This window comes from Triturus cristatus, chromosome 3_1, assembly GCF_964204655.1.
Source record: "Triturus cristatus chromosome 3_1, aTriCri1.1, whole genome shotgun sequence".
NCBI classification, from domain to species: domain Eukaryota; kingdom Metazoa; phylum Chordata; class Amphibia; order Caudata; family Salamandridae; genus Triturus; species Triturus cristatus.
Window position 1 is genome coordinate 1,086,532,201 of NC_140583.1, and position 14,478 is coordinate 1,086,546,678.

Below are 14,478 nucleotides of genomic sequence, written 5' to 3' on the forward strand. Positions count from 1 at the left end.
CCCCCAACACACATACATACACAAGTATGCCCAGTGTGCTCCGGTAGAAGGCTGAAATTCAGTGTTTATGGGAAACAGCATCTTGATTCTCCATTAGACGTGAGGGTGTCCGAAATCGGAAGTGCACAAGGGACTGTAGTGTGTTCGGGACAACACAAGGAAAAATCCAAAGAAACAATAGCTTTATTCTGATACAGGACCCCACAACAGCTTACCTCCTTAACAGCCCATAACCTGACTGCTTCAGCTCACAATATAGAACTACAACACATTCCTAAATAACATTCTATGTTTCATTAAGGGAAATAACACTCTGAAAAGACACTAGAATACTTTACATTCTACAACATCCCCACTTTCCCCCAAAACTAACATAAGAAAAAGAAAACAAAAAACTGGAACCTCAATATTTGACATAATCCATAAATCTTACAGGTGCAGATAACACTCTTCTACTACGAGTTGATATCCCTACATCTCCAACCCCAGAAGCAGCCAGAACTGCAACCTCAATTTTAACTCCCATCAAGTATAATTGGGTAACCCAGTGCCCCTCAGAACCTGGGGTTTGTAGAATGTGAAGTAATGTTGGTTCTGTCGGGTACAGCATTGCTTTAACACTTAATCAATAATAAACATAAAGGAGAGAGGGACAATCGCTCCAACACTTAATCAATAAAGAAGAGAAGAACACACCAATTTTGAATAAATCAACAAAACAATGTATTGACAGCGTAATCACTTTTTTCTTTTTTACATTTTTTGTGGTTTAGTAATGACGCAGTAAAGCTGTCACAAGCAATCAACAGAACTTTTTGAAAAACGGCGCACAGGTGAAATAAGTGATCAAAAAGTGCTGTACATGAGTGAAATATATACAGTGCTGTACAAATTGTTTATAAAAAATCTCATTCAAGAGACATCCGTCCCTAAGTACATGAATCTCCAGCGCGACTTGGGCTTAGTTTGCCTATCACGTGGAGTGGAGAAAGTAGGAAATGGATTTGGACAAGCACGTCGACAGTTTGACCCAAAAGAGTGCATGATTGGATTTGTAGACCCAGCGGGTCTTCTTCAGGACATGGGGGGAAAGGGGGACAGCAAGAGGAAAAGGTAGTGGATACCAAAGGAAGTCTTCAAGGATTGATCCTCCGTAGGTTGGATTCAAGTTAGTGATTGGAATAAATCACATCAGGGGACTGTAAAAGCACTGATTGGTTGCTCTCTCGGTGCGGCTCTCAGAATGAAAGTCCTTTCATTCTGAGAACAACCAATGAACTACAATTCCAATCACGCACTCTTATGGGTCAAAACTTCGACGTGCTTCTCCAAATCCATACCCTACTTTCTCCACTCTACGTGAAAGGCAAACTAAGTCCCAGTCGGACTGAAGATTCATGTACTTGGAGACGGATGTCTTTTGAAAGAGATTTTTTAAACAATTTATACAGCACAGTATATATTTCACTCACGTACAGCACTTTTTGCACTTTTAGATCACTTAATCACCTTTGCAACGTTTTTCAAAAAGTTCTGTTGATTGCTTGTGACAGCCTTACTGTGTCATTACTACACCACAAAAAATGTAAAAAAGAAAAAAGTGATTAAGCTGTCAATACATTGTTTTGTTGATTTATTAAAAAATGGTGTGTTCTTCTCTTCTTTATTGAATTCTTTATTGATGAAGTGTTGGAGCAATCGTTCCTCTCTCCTTTATGTTTGCTATTGATTAAGTGTTAAAGCAATTTTGTACCCAACAAAACCAACATTACTTCACATTCAATTTCAACTTCGGCAGCAGAACAACAATCTCCACCAGCAGCCCTAATTAAAGAGGCAATCATAATCAACTTCTTTCAAAAAGTCTTTCAAAAAGTGCTGTTATCTCTTTATTTAGAAGAGAGAACCAAAGATTAGCAAGCTTTGGTTTGAAGATCAGTTCTTTTTATTTTTTAATTTTATTTTTTACATACATCGATTGGCATGTGATGATCTCAGCCCTGTCTTTAGGATCCTTCCTCAGAACTGACTGAAGCCTCCTATTGGCGACACTACAGGTGTTATCAAACCAAGCATTGGAATCTTGATGTGAACTTTTAATGGGCATCAGAAGTAGATCTCTGGTTTTTCTACATGAAAATCAAAAGCAACCAAGCTTATTGATGGATTAGTGTCCAGGGATAAGCATTGAAATACGAGTGCTACGTTTTCTCCAATTACAATGTACAGATTTGAATCAATAGTGAGACATTTCCAGACTTTCCAAGTATCATTTTCTTTGGTCCTAGCTTTATACAACCCTAATTTCCCTATATTGTTTGCCTTCAAGCGTAATCAAAATAATGCTCAGCAAGTTGTGATTACTATAAATGCTTGTGATTATTCCTTTCTTATTCATACTGTGGGTGAAAGCTCTGTAAGTAAAGATGTAGTCTATAACTGAGCTAGATCTATGTCCCACAAATGTGGCCTACTGGGGGATTTTCAGGAACAGGAGGTTCAAAACATTACAAGGATCATGTTCCATTAGATAATTATACAGCCTAACACCCCAACAGTCCGAAACACACATTACATCAACATTTGAGTCTGCAAAATGTAAAGGGATTACCATTCGGGCATAAAGACCTACCCCACAATTTGGCACTAAAAGCAGCAGTCAGCAATCTCCCATACCTTGATCTGACAACACATTTGGTAAATATTCTCTAAAACCAAACAGGCTGCGAAAGTTGAAATTATCTTTGCCCATAAACTCATTATTATAAACATTTATCACCACTAAATCAAAGCTACTTGGCCATTTAAAAGGAATGGTTGAAGGAGACGACAGTAGGCAGGTAATGGAGTTCTTGAAAATGGAAGGGTGGTCCTAAACCAGCAACCGAGTTGCGGGTTCAGTAAAACACACATACCCATCACAATAACAGTCAGTACTTGCATGGGTTTCCTGCATTACAATGATGTTAAACTTGCAACTATGTTCTAGCCAGTTATCATTTAACTTGGATGATATGCCTTCAACATTCAAATTGGGATTTTAGTAGTCAAAGGTATAGGATAAGTTTCATTCTATTCCTCCCCTTTTTGCCTTGCTAGGTAATAGCTTGGGTCCAATATTCAACTCACAATGTCAATCATTAGCACACAGTTCTAGGAGTACAGAGAACCTGTTAAAGGTGGTAACCTCGGCAAAATGGTTCTGCAGGTGAGTGTGACAGATTGCCAGCTTTGGTTGTCTTGTGCATGGGCTTAGATGTCTTTAGGAAACACCTTACAGTAACACCCATATCTGGCTAGACGACATGCAGGTATCATTCAAGATCCCTTCCACCAAGAATGGAAACCTAAAATTTATGACAGCACAGTCCCCTTCAAACAATTAATCTAGGGCCCTGTCCGAGGTGCCCTGCGCACCATCAGAATATCAGAACAATTCCTAAGGCTGAAGCTTGATTTGTTAGATAACCAGTGCATAACTTTGTTTTTTAACTGTGCTGTGGTTTCCTCAAATCCTGTTTTTAGATGGGGATGTTGGCCAGTACTACCTAAAACTAACAAGCCGCAGGTGGCAAGTTCATGAACATTACGGGGCCATTACTACCAAAAACAAACAAGCCGCAGGTAGCAAGTTCATGAACGGTATGGAAGATTATTTTTCTCTTAATGCTTCTGGACTATGAACTGAGCCACACACCACTGGTCTCACTGGGATGACTCCTCTGACCCTCGCTTGGTTAACTAAACTCCAGTTAGAAGTATTAATTGTCTCAAAGTTTGAGGCTACAGACTACGATGATAGAATATGCTCAGCAGAATTGATGACTTCAGCACCAGCTTTAGACCAGGAGGATACCAACCATGACTCCAATACTCCTTTTTGGTCAACTGCCCTCTATCCCTTTTAAGCATTTTCATATCACCATAAAACATTAATCCAAAAGTGATTTTTGATTTTCATACACTTCAAAACCAGGAGGTCATGCAAGTCGAGTAGGCTCCTGGACACCTAGCTTGCCACGTGCATGTGGCCTCCAGTTCCTGCTTGTTCCAGACTGATCCAGTGACACTGCAACAACCTGTTTTTTTTTGTGCTGGAGGGTTCCTGACCGGGTTATCCCACTCACCGTTCTTCCCACCAACAGAAGCCCTGCCCACCCCAGGACCTACTTAATGGAGGCTGCAGAGCGACCACATCAGTAGGCGCCTGAACACCTTGCTTGCCACTTGCCTGTGGCCTCCAGTTCCTACTTGTTCCAGACTGATCTAGTGACACAGCAGCTGCCTGAGTTGTACAGTGGGGTTTTCCCAACTGGGTTTTCCCAATCACCATTCTTCCCTCTAACAGAAGCCTCGCCCACCCCAGGACCTACTTAATGCAGGCCACAGCGCAACCGTGCCAATGGTGCACCAAAGGCATGGTAAAGATAAGCCTGTCTGCGCCCATCCGCTCCTGGACCGCACTCAGTGCCACTCTTCAGCACCCGAAGAAATACCATCACCGAGATCTGCCACCATGCCAACCCACGCTCCACAGCAGAACCTTTCACCTGCACCCACTGCTACTTCACCTGCCACTGCACACACACTAGCCTCGTCAGAACACACCTGAACAAAAACATCAACTCGCATGCATCCTTCTCAACACACGCTCACTATGCAAGCATTCCACTGAATTATGGGACCTCATTGCCACCCTCGCACACGACATAGGCTTCCTCACTGAGACCTGGCTGAATCCCACATTCGTCGCAGACATTGCCACAGCAATCTCCGACGGATATAAAATCACTCACCAGGACCGCACCAACAAGCCGGGAGGAGGAACAGCCATAAACCACAAAGGGACCATATAGTGTACCAACACCACTGACAATACCACCACCACCCCCATGGAACATCTCAACTTCAAGCTCCACACAAACAACAAGACAACTATCCGAGGCACCCTTGCATACCGACCCCCAGGTCAGCACTCCAGCTTCAGCAACACCATTTCAGACTTCATTGCGCCCCTGGCCTTAGACTCCAAGGACTACATCTTCCTTGGCAACCTACATTTCCACATCGAGGACCCAATGACAAAAACACCACACACCTCTTCGACAGTATGAGCAGCCTTAGATTGACCTACATCGTCCGTTACCCTACACACACCACAAGACACCTGCTGGACCCAATTTTTACCTCCAGCCACCATGTCAAATACAGACATGTCACAGAACTCACATGGACCGATCACGGTAGTGTGATGGAAAAATGCATGCTTCAACAACGCATTGCCTTAATCACATGGTCTAAACCCCGACCACGTCTTCACCATGCATGCCTTTACCACACAATTTTGTAGTAAAGACATGTTTGGTAAATGGGCATGTGTGGTAAAGATCGCACTCATGGCCCTCTACCCTAAAAACACCCTAAACCTAAAACCCCTACCTCCCCCTATACCAGCCCAACTGCCCCTCAACCTGAAAACTGCCCCTTTCCTGTCCCATGCCCTGAGCCCTAAAGCTCCTGACCCCTTAAAACTACTTCCACCCCAGCCCCCTCCCTGAGCCCTAAAACAAGCCCCCACTCCCAAAAACCTACCCCGCTTACCCAACTGCCCCCTCAGCCTTAAAAGTGTCCCTTTCCTGAGCCCTAAAACTCCTGACTCCCTCAGCCCTGAAAACTACCCCAACCCCAAAACTGCCCCAACCCAAATAATCTACCCCCGCCTCTGTCCCCAGCCCTGAGCCCTAAAACTTCCAACTGCCCCTCCACCTGAAAACTGCCCCTTTCCTATCCTCTGCCTTGAGCCCTAAAACTCTGACCCCTTAAAACGACTCCAACCCAAGCCCCCTCCCGGAGTCCCAAAACAAGCCCCCACCCCCTAAAATCTAACCCCACTTACCCCCGCCCCATCCCAACTGCCATTTTTCTGTCCCCTGCCCTGACCCCTAAAACGCCAAACCCCCCAGCCCTTCAACCTCTCCCACAGCCTACTGAGAGCAACCAAGAAGACATCCACTGCCGCATGCATCAAAACCAGCACCAACAACACCAAGGAACTTTTTAACACCGATAAGGAATTCTTCAACTCGGCTGCCAGCAAAAACATCACACCCTCACCGGAGCTGTGCAACAACCTCTTCCACTTCTTCAATGACAATACCACAACCATATACAGAAAATTCAAACCCCAACCCACACCTATAGACTTCCTCGACCATAACCAACACGAACCACACACTGACCACCTGAAACATCCTCTCCACCCATGAAATCGATCCACTCGGGAGCTCCCCCAGACCCATGCCCACACCACATCTTCAACCTCAGAAACCAAAGGATCGGCCAGGAACTCACCACCCTACTCAACACCTCTATTACCACTGCAACATTTCCTAATGCCTGGAAACACACCAAAGTCAGACCACTATTCAAAAAATCTCTCCGTCAACCCCAGCAAACTCAAAAACTACCTGCCAATCTTCCTGCTCCCATATACAGCAAAGGTACTGGAAAAGATAATCAGCAGTCAACTCATGACACACCTGGAGCAGAACGCCTCCCAATCTGGCTTCTGCACCAATCACAGCACATAAACCATCCAGATCGTAGACACCGACGACATCCGAACCCTCCTCGACCTAGGAGAAACAGCAGCTTAGATCTTCCTTGACCTCTCAGCAGCCTTCGACACTGTATCCCACCACACACTGATCGAAAGACTCCACCACCTCGCCATGCAAGGGGACGCGCTCAGATGGGTCACCTCCTTCCTCACTGGAAGAACCCAGAGGAACCATCTCCCACATTTCACCTCTGAACCCAAGGAGATCACCTGCAGTGTCCCCCAAGGCTCATCCCTCAGTCCCTCACTCTTCAACGAATGGCCAACATCGTCAGATCCCTTAGTCTGAACATAATTTCCTACACAGATGACGCCCAACTCATCCTCTCACTCACCGACGACTCCACCACCACTAGAGCCAACATCCACAGATGCATGCCAAACATCGCTGACTGGATGAAGAACGAACTGCCTGCAGCAGAACACAGACAAGTTTATGTACTGATCTTTGGAAACTGCAGCAATACATGGAATGACTTCTGGTGGCCATCAGACCTAGGACCCGCACCCACTCCTTCCAACCACGCCAGAAACCTTAGAATCCTCATTAACAGCTTCACCGTGAAATCACAGATCAACGCTGTCTCCTCCGCATGCTTCCTCACTCTGCTCATGCTACGTAAGATTTTCAAGTGGCTGCCCCTACACACTAGACGTGCTGTGACACAAGTCCTCGTTACTAGCTGACTGGACTATGGCAATGCCTCTGCATAGGAATCACTGCACACCTTCAACAGAGACTTCAGGTCATTCAGAACACCGCAGCCAGACTCATTCTCAGCCTTCCCTGACAAACCACATCACACCCCACCTCAGAAAACTTCACTGGCTCCCTGTACAGAAGACAGGCCAATTCAAGCTGCTGACCCACGCACACAAGGCTCTTCACAACCAAGGACCGGCCTACATTGACCACGGCCTGAACTTCCACCCACCATCGAGAAGACTGCACTATGCCTCCCTTTCAGTTGCTCATACTCCCCGCTTCTGCAGAAGTGGAGGATGCTGCTTCTCCAACATCGCGGTAAAGAACTGGAGCAGTCTCCCCATGCACCTCTGGACCATCCTCTCAGTTCTGTAATTCCTACTGGCCCTCAAGACCTGGCTTTTCGAATAGTTCTCCAGAGACTTCAAGTGCCTGGATACCCTATTGCGTGATTAGCTGCGCTTTATAAATCTGGATTGATTGAATTGGGTCCTATGGCGTAGCTCCTACATGTCCTAACAGATTCTGCATTCTGTGTCTCATTTAATGATTTTATAAAGTTCCCTTTTGGTACGAACTTGGGGCCTTATTTACGAGAAAGTGATTCAGGCGGTGCTGCAAGCCATTTTGCTGCGCCGCACTGATTCACTTTCAAAGCACAGGGATGCGTCAGATCTACAACGATATGACAGATCCTTGTGCTCCCCCCAGCGCTGGTGCACAATTGGCTGCAATGCGCCAACGCGGGCACCCTTGGGTACAACGGTGACTGCGTTGCGGGACAAGGATGCCTGCGTTGAGGGGAGTTTTTTTTGTGCAGGAAGGGACACCTTCTTGCACAAAAATAATCACTAGAGGTGTTTTCCTCTTTCTATGTGTGCTGCATAATTCAGCATGCATAGAAAGAGGAAACAACGAGGAGAAATGAAAAATTTGCCCACGTTGCGCCTCCCTACACCTCCCCTTGGGAGGCCCAGCATGCTGACGCATTCCCAGAATTAAGATTTCTCGTAAATCTGAAATGTGTCAGGTTCCATGTGTGTTGCATGGGAACACCCACAGCAACACCCATGTAAAGTGCTGCATGAAAAGGGGCCATATTTACAAGGACATGAAAAGCCACATAGGGTGGCTTTCGGTGTCCTTGTAAATAAGGGGCAGCAAAATGCGCCACCAGTGCATCACAGAAAGTGATGCACCGGCGGCGCAAGGGGCTTGTAAATATGCCCATTGGTTACTAGATCAGAGATCAGGGAGGGATGAACAGTTTCATCATCTGTGTCAACAACAGAACCATGGGTTTGTGCCTTTATTGCAAGAGCACGAGGTGCAGAATGGGCTGGCAGGTCACTTCTATTTCTATTTCTACTTTCTAGTTCTATTTCCTTCAAAATTGCTCCAACCGCACGTGCTAAAAAGTCATCAGTGGGGTTGTTTTTGGCATCTCTCTGGGTTGTCCCTGCTGCCTTGCACTTAGTCATTGTTCTTCTGGTCCGGTCCAGTCTCCTTCTGGCTCGGACTGGCGTAAATGGGCCTGCTCTTGGCTTGGCCTTCACACGGGCATGGCACAGATGTGTCACGCACTCTTGGGCCTGCAGGTGAGCTTTATAGTACAAGCACACTCCTCCCCGCCAATCCTGGGACAAAGCACTGTGGTCAGTGAGGTCCAATGAAGGACCCTGGGGGGAGTGACAGGCAAAGCCAGTCTCCTCCCGGGTAGATTGGTAACATGGAGCAGGTCACGGGCAAAGTTAGGGTGATAGGTTAAACATGTAGGAAATGGCGTGTTTAGGGAAAGGTTACTTAAAGAAATGGGCAGCTCCTAATGCTTATTTTTCTAAAAATAATAATAACATTGCTGGTCGGAGGGACATGAGTCACGGCCATAGATGAAAGCCTCCCCTCATAAGACTATTTTATTCAAAGTTCCTCCTCATCTGGAAGCAGGATTAGGAAGAGCGCAAACTTTAAAACACAGTAAAACAATATAGAAAATCATGTCTGCGTACTTTACTGATTGGTGCAATGTTGCACTGTCTTAAACGTTGACTAGTTAATCAGTGCATGTGGGTCAAAGTTCCTTGCCTGGAGCACAAATTGTTGCCGGATTCATAACCCAGTCATAATACACCGATCGATCCCTAGCACCCGGGAAGGATTTGTTGGATCGATTGGTTGATCAGAACCTAAGCATATATCCCAGGACTGGCATAAGATTTTCATGGGACACAGGATTAAAACAATTCAACAGCACTATCCTCGCCTTCACTGGGTGAGGGAAATTAATATATTTCAAGCTGTGCCTGGTGATGAACTTTGGAAGGGGTGGGTGTAGGAAGGTGGAATCTGACTATATGGTTGCCCCCACTTTTTTCCTGGTGTTTGAATGGTTTTTGACTAGTCTGGCTGGGATCCTGCTATCCAGGACCCCAGCCTATCTGCTTACTCCCTTAAATGATTGGTGTGCATATTAGATGCACTAGTGATTGGATACTGTGGTACCTTATGAGCCCCTAGTATATGGTACCTTAGGTACCTAGGGCATTGGTACTTCACAGGCCTACCCCTGGGAAGCATTCACAATCTGACACACAGGCCTGCTACTGCAGCCTGTGTGAGGTAGTGTTAGCACTCCTCACTGAGGTATAGGTTCCTATATCTCACCATACACACACATACAAACCTATCAGTCACCCCTCTAGCAGGCCCTAACAATCCTGAGGGCAGGGTGCTTGGTTTACTATGTGAGGGGGTGCTTCTGTCTGAGCAGGACCCCTTTGCAGCTAGCAGAGTCTATTCTCTACTGCTGTTTGTGGATGCGGTTAAACCATATACTCTTAAGTGCATTATAACCTCGCGGTAAATGCTAACTTTGGAATGACTGCATCAAAACATCTCGTGTTTGGTGTCAAACAACTTGGAATCCTACCCCCACACCAGTAACTGGTGTGGGAGTAGGATCCCACCCTTCTAGAGGGGACGACATGTACCCACTGTACTACACAGTAGAAATCTTCTAGAGACCTGGCATCACAAAATGGATGCCACCAGCACAGACACCGGGCTGCCCTCCTGCTGCTGACCGAAACTCGCAGTGGAGGGAGCCCAACAAAGGGTTTCCTGTCACAGGGAGGTGTCACCACCTCCCAGACAGGATTTAGTGTATTGGAGCTGGGTGGGTGCACTCTTAGAGTGCTTTGAAGTCCTGCACTGGGGGAGCAGTAGGCTCCTCTGTGCATATGCCAGCTCAAACCGGTTCAGGGGCTACCTGCCCCTGCTCTGGCGCGAAACTGGACAAAGGGAAGTGGGTGTAACCACCCACTACCCTGACCCTCCTAGAGGAGTGGTCATAGAGCTAGTCCCTCCCATCTTTTCACTATAAGATACCAAGCATAGCCAATGCAATTCAGATTACACCTGGACAACGCTCTACAAAGAAGAATCGTGGCCCTTCGATGTTCCACTATCTCTGGAAGACTGAAGAATCTCCCTTGGAGTCAAGGAGTGACTCCCCTGCTTGGCAGGCACCAAAACTCTTCTACAACGGTTGCAAACTTTACCGCTCCCGCCGGAGCCCGAAGTCCCTGCGACCCCTGAAGTGGATTTCCTGACCTCTCGACGGCCATTTTGAGTCCCCAGAGAAGCTGTGGCATCTGGACCCCACGAGTGACGAGGAACAGCAATACCAGGGAACAGTGCACTAATTTCGAGTGCAAGCCCTAATCTACGTCCAACGAAGTTGTGCTGTGGACCATTTGTTGTCCAAGTCCCTAGCAGGTCTAGTACCAAAAATCAGCGGCCTACCCTGTCCCGAGTGACCGTGGGCTGTTGTTTTCCTGCAAAGGCGTCTTCGCGGTTGCTTGCCCGTTGGCTATTAACTCACCTGAAGACTTCCACATCAACTTCAAGGGCTCGCCTGGTTGCTCTGGGCCTGCCCTCACTTACCCTTGCTGGGTAAGTCCATCAGACCCTGCTGGTCTGCACCATTGACAATCTTCACTCCACACGAGACTTGCGGCTGCCAAGGCTTGTTGGCTCCAATCCGGGTGCCGACACCGTCGACAGCTGCAGACGTCGTGGGACCTTCCGAATCCAGCTGCTGGTCATCGTCGAACCTTCCTGGACCTCGTGAGCGAAGAGACAAAACACCATCATCGACCTGAAGAGACGCGACAGCTGTGGTCATCCATCTTGTTGGCCACTGGTCACTGTCAAGTGACTTTGAACTCTGTCCCCTCAATTTCTAGGTCTTCTGCAACTCCAATTCATCTTCGGATTCCAGCGGACACCTCTCCAGTCGTCACAAGCAGCAAGTCTTCAGTGATCTCCATTGAAAACAGCATCGCGACCCGACACCAAAGGACACCTATGCACCCGGCTTCCCTGGGTGAGGTAACTCGTGCACTCCGGTGCCCAAGTGTGTGTTGGCTCTCGAAATACTTACCCTGTAAGTTGCTTGCCTGTTGACTTTTGCGAAGTGCCCTAGAACTGTAAATTACAAACCGCGACATTTGCCATTGAAACGTATAGGAAACCAGCGTGTGTGTTTAGACACTGCATGCGTCTTCTGTGGGCTGATTACTTACCTGTTAACACTGCAGAAGTGAAGCCCCAGCGATTCCCAAGGCCCTAGGCCTCTTCATTTTGTAAGTCGAGTTTGTTACACCATTTTTTTAGTATATGGTCTGGTACGCCCCTAGGGCTACAGCCATATTTGCGCTTAATTTATTGAGAACTGTTGATCTTTTGAATGTTTACCTGGCTCTAATCTCATAAAGAGATTAGTAGAGTATATTTAGAAATAAATACATATATATTTGATATATATACCTGTGTGGTGTCTTTTCATTTGGTAATTCAAGAGATTATAAGGTAAAACAAGCTGCTTTACATTCCTCAGAGACTTAGCCTGAAGGCTGCTCTCCACAGCTACCACTAGGATAGCTTTCTTTAAAGGTTGTCTTAAACCTATCTACCACAAGAGTCGAATTGGACTGGTGCAAGGTGGCCACTATAACTAGTGACCAGCATATGCCAGGCCAACTTCTCACAGTGGGGCATCCGAAATTTTACATGATGAGCACTGGGCATTTCTGGGGATCTGATCACCCAAAATATTCTAGAGAAATGCAGCCAAATGTTACGTTTTGAAAGCAACATTTTCATATAAATTGTCTGAATATCCACAGGCTGACAGGGAGCACAAGTTAAATATTCCAATACTGTGTCAGCCAAACCTTAACCTCCCCAGAGTTCATCGGGGTTTAGATTCCCAAAGAAACCTTTAGGAAAACTGTCTTTTGTGTGCAATTTTTCGAAATGTTGTCTTCACTCAGATCCTTAAGTATTACAATGCTGTTTAAAAAACATATGGGTACGCAATTACACGTCTTATCACTTTTGCAAAATATCTATAGCTAGTGAAAGACAGAATTGTGCCCACAATGTCCACACTGTGCCCATCTGTGCAGATCAGGTACCCCATTATACCCATTATGTCAACAATGTTCCCACTTTCTCAAAGAGGGTCCCAATTAGGCCAGGTTGCTATTGTGACAGACAGCTGTCAATATGTCAGGTGTATTGATAATATGCCTAATTCTAATTTAAAACACTTATAGAGCGCGGCGTACACCTTGCGGTTTCTTGGCGCTGGAGGTTCAGTAACTGAGGAGGAAAGACCGTGGAAGAGTGGAGTAAATTTTTAGACGGGGAAAGCCTGGCTAAAAAGAAAAGTTTTCAGGTCTCTACGGAAGGAGAGGTACTGAGTGGCAGAACGGAGATTATCTGGAAGTGAGTTCCAGAAAATGGGGGCCAAAGTTGAGAAGTTAGAACCGCCCCACTTTTTGCGTGAGAAGCGGGGGGTCTGAAGAAGGGACTTGGAGGAAGACCGGAGATTTCTGGCAGGGACATAGGGTTTAATTAGTGAGGCGATGAAAGCGGGGGCAGTGCCCAGGCGGGCCTGAAAAACCATGCATCCAATCTTAAAAAGGGAGCGTTGTTTCACGGGGAGCCAGTGAAGCTTTTTTTAAAGGGGAGTGGAATGATGGTAGCGTGGAAGGCTGTATATCAGCCTGGCCGCCTGGTTCTGGATAACTTGGAGTCTACGCAGGCTGTATGCTGGAATGCCATGATAAAGGGCGTTGGCGTAGTCCAATCGTGAAATTACCAGGGCGGCTATGATGATCTTAAGTGCCTGGGGGGAGAAGAAGCGGGAAACGGAACGGATAGTACGGAGAGTGAGGAAACAGGAGGAAACCACGGAACTAATTTGTGAGTGAAGAGTGAGCTGGTTATTCATTTTAACACCCAAAGTTTTGACCACAGTGGAGGGGGATGGTGCCGGGCCAAGAGAGGGGGGCCAGAAAAGGGAGTTCCAGGGGCTGGATGAACCACCAGTGAGAACCAACTCGGTCTTATCAGGGTTCAGTTTGAGATGGTTGTGATTCATCCAGTCCCTGATGAATGTCATAGTTGACTGGAAATTCGAGACCGAAAGGAGAGAGGGGGACAGATCAAAGATGAGCTGGAGGTCATCCGCATAGTTGTAAACAGTGACCTCCAGCTGCTGGAGTGCATAGATAAGAGGAAAGATATAAAGATTAAAGAGTAAGGGAGAGAGAGAGGAGCCCTGGGGGACACCACAAGTGACAGAGAGAGGGGTGGAAGTGAAATCGCCTAGTCGGACCGCCTGAGTGCGGTCCCTCAGAAAGGAGGAGAGCCAGACCAAGGCTGATCCCCCGATGCCGGCCGCCTTGACACGGGCAAGTAAGATGGTATGGTCCACTGTGTCAAAGGCGGCGGAAAGATCAAGGAGGACCAGTGCCTGGTAGTTGTTGTCATCCATACCCTTTCTGAGGTTATCAAGGACTGAGACTACGACCGATTCGGTCGAATGCCTGGGGCGGAATCCTGCCTGGCGAGAGGCCAGCCCCCCATTTGCCTCAATGTGAGCGCTCAGTACCGCGGTGACATGGCGTTCCATCACCTTGCCCAGAAAGGGCAGCAGGGAGATGGGGCGAAAATTAGCCGAGATGGAAGGGTCCGCGCCGGGTTTCTTAAGCAGAGGCACTATGGTAGCGGCCTTAAGTACAGGGGTCACAACACCCTGAGCCAAGGAGCTGTTAAGGAAAGCAATAGGGGGGTCAGGGCA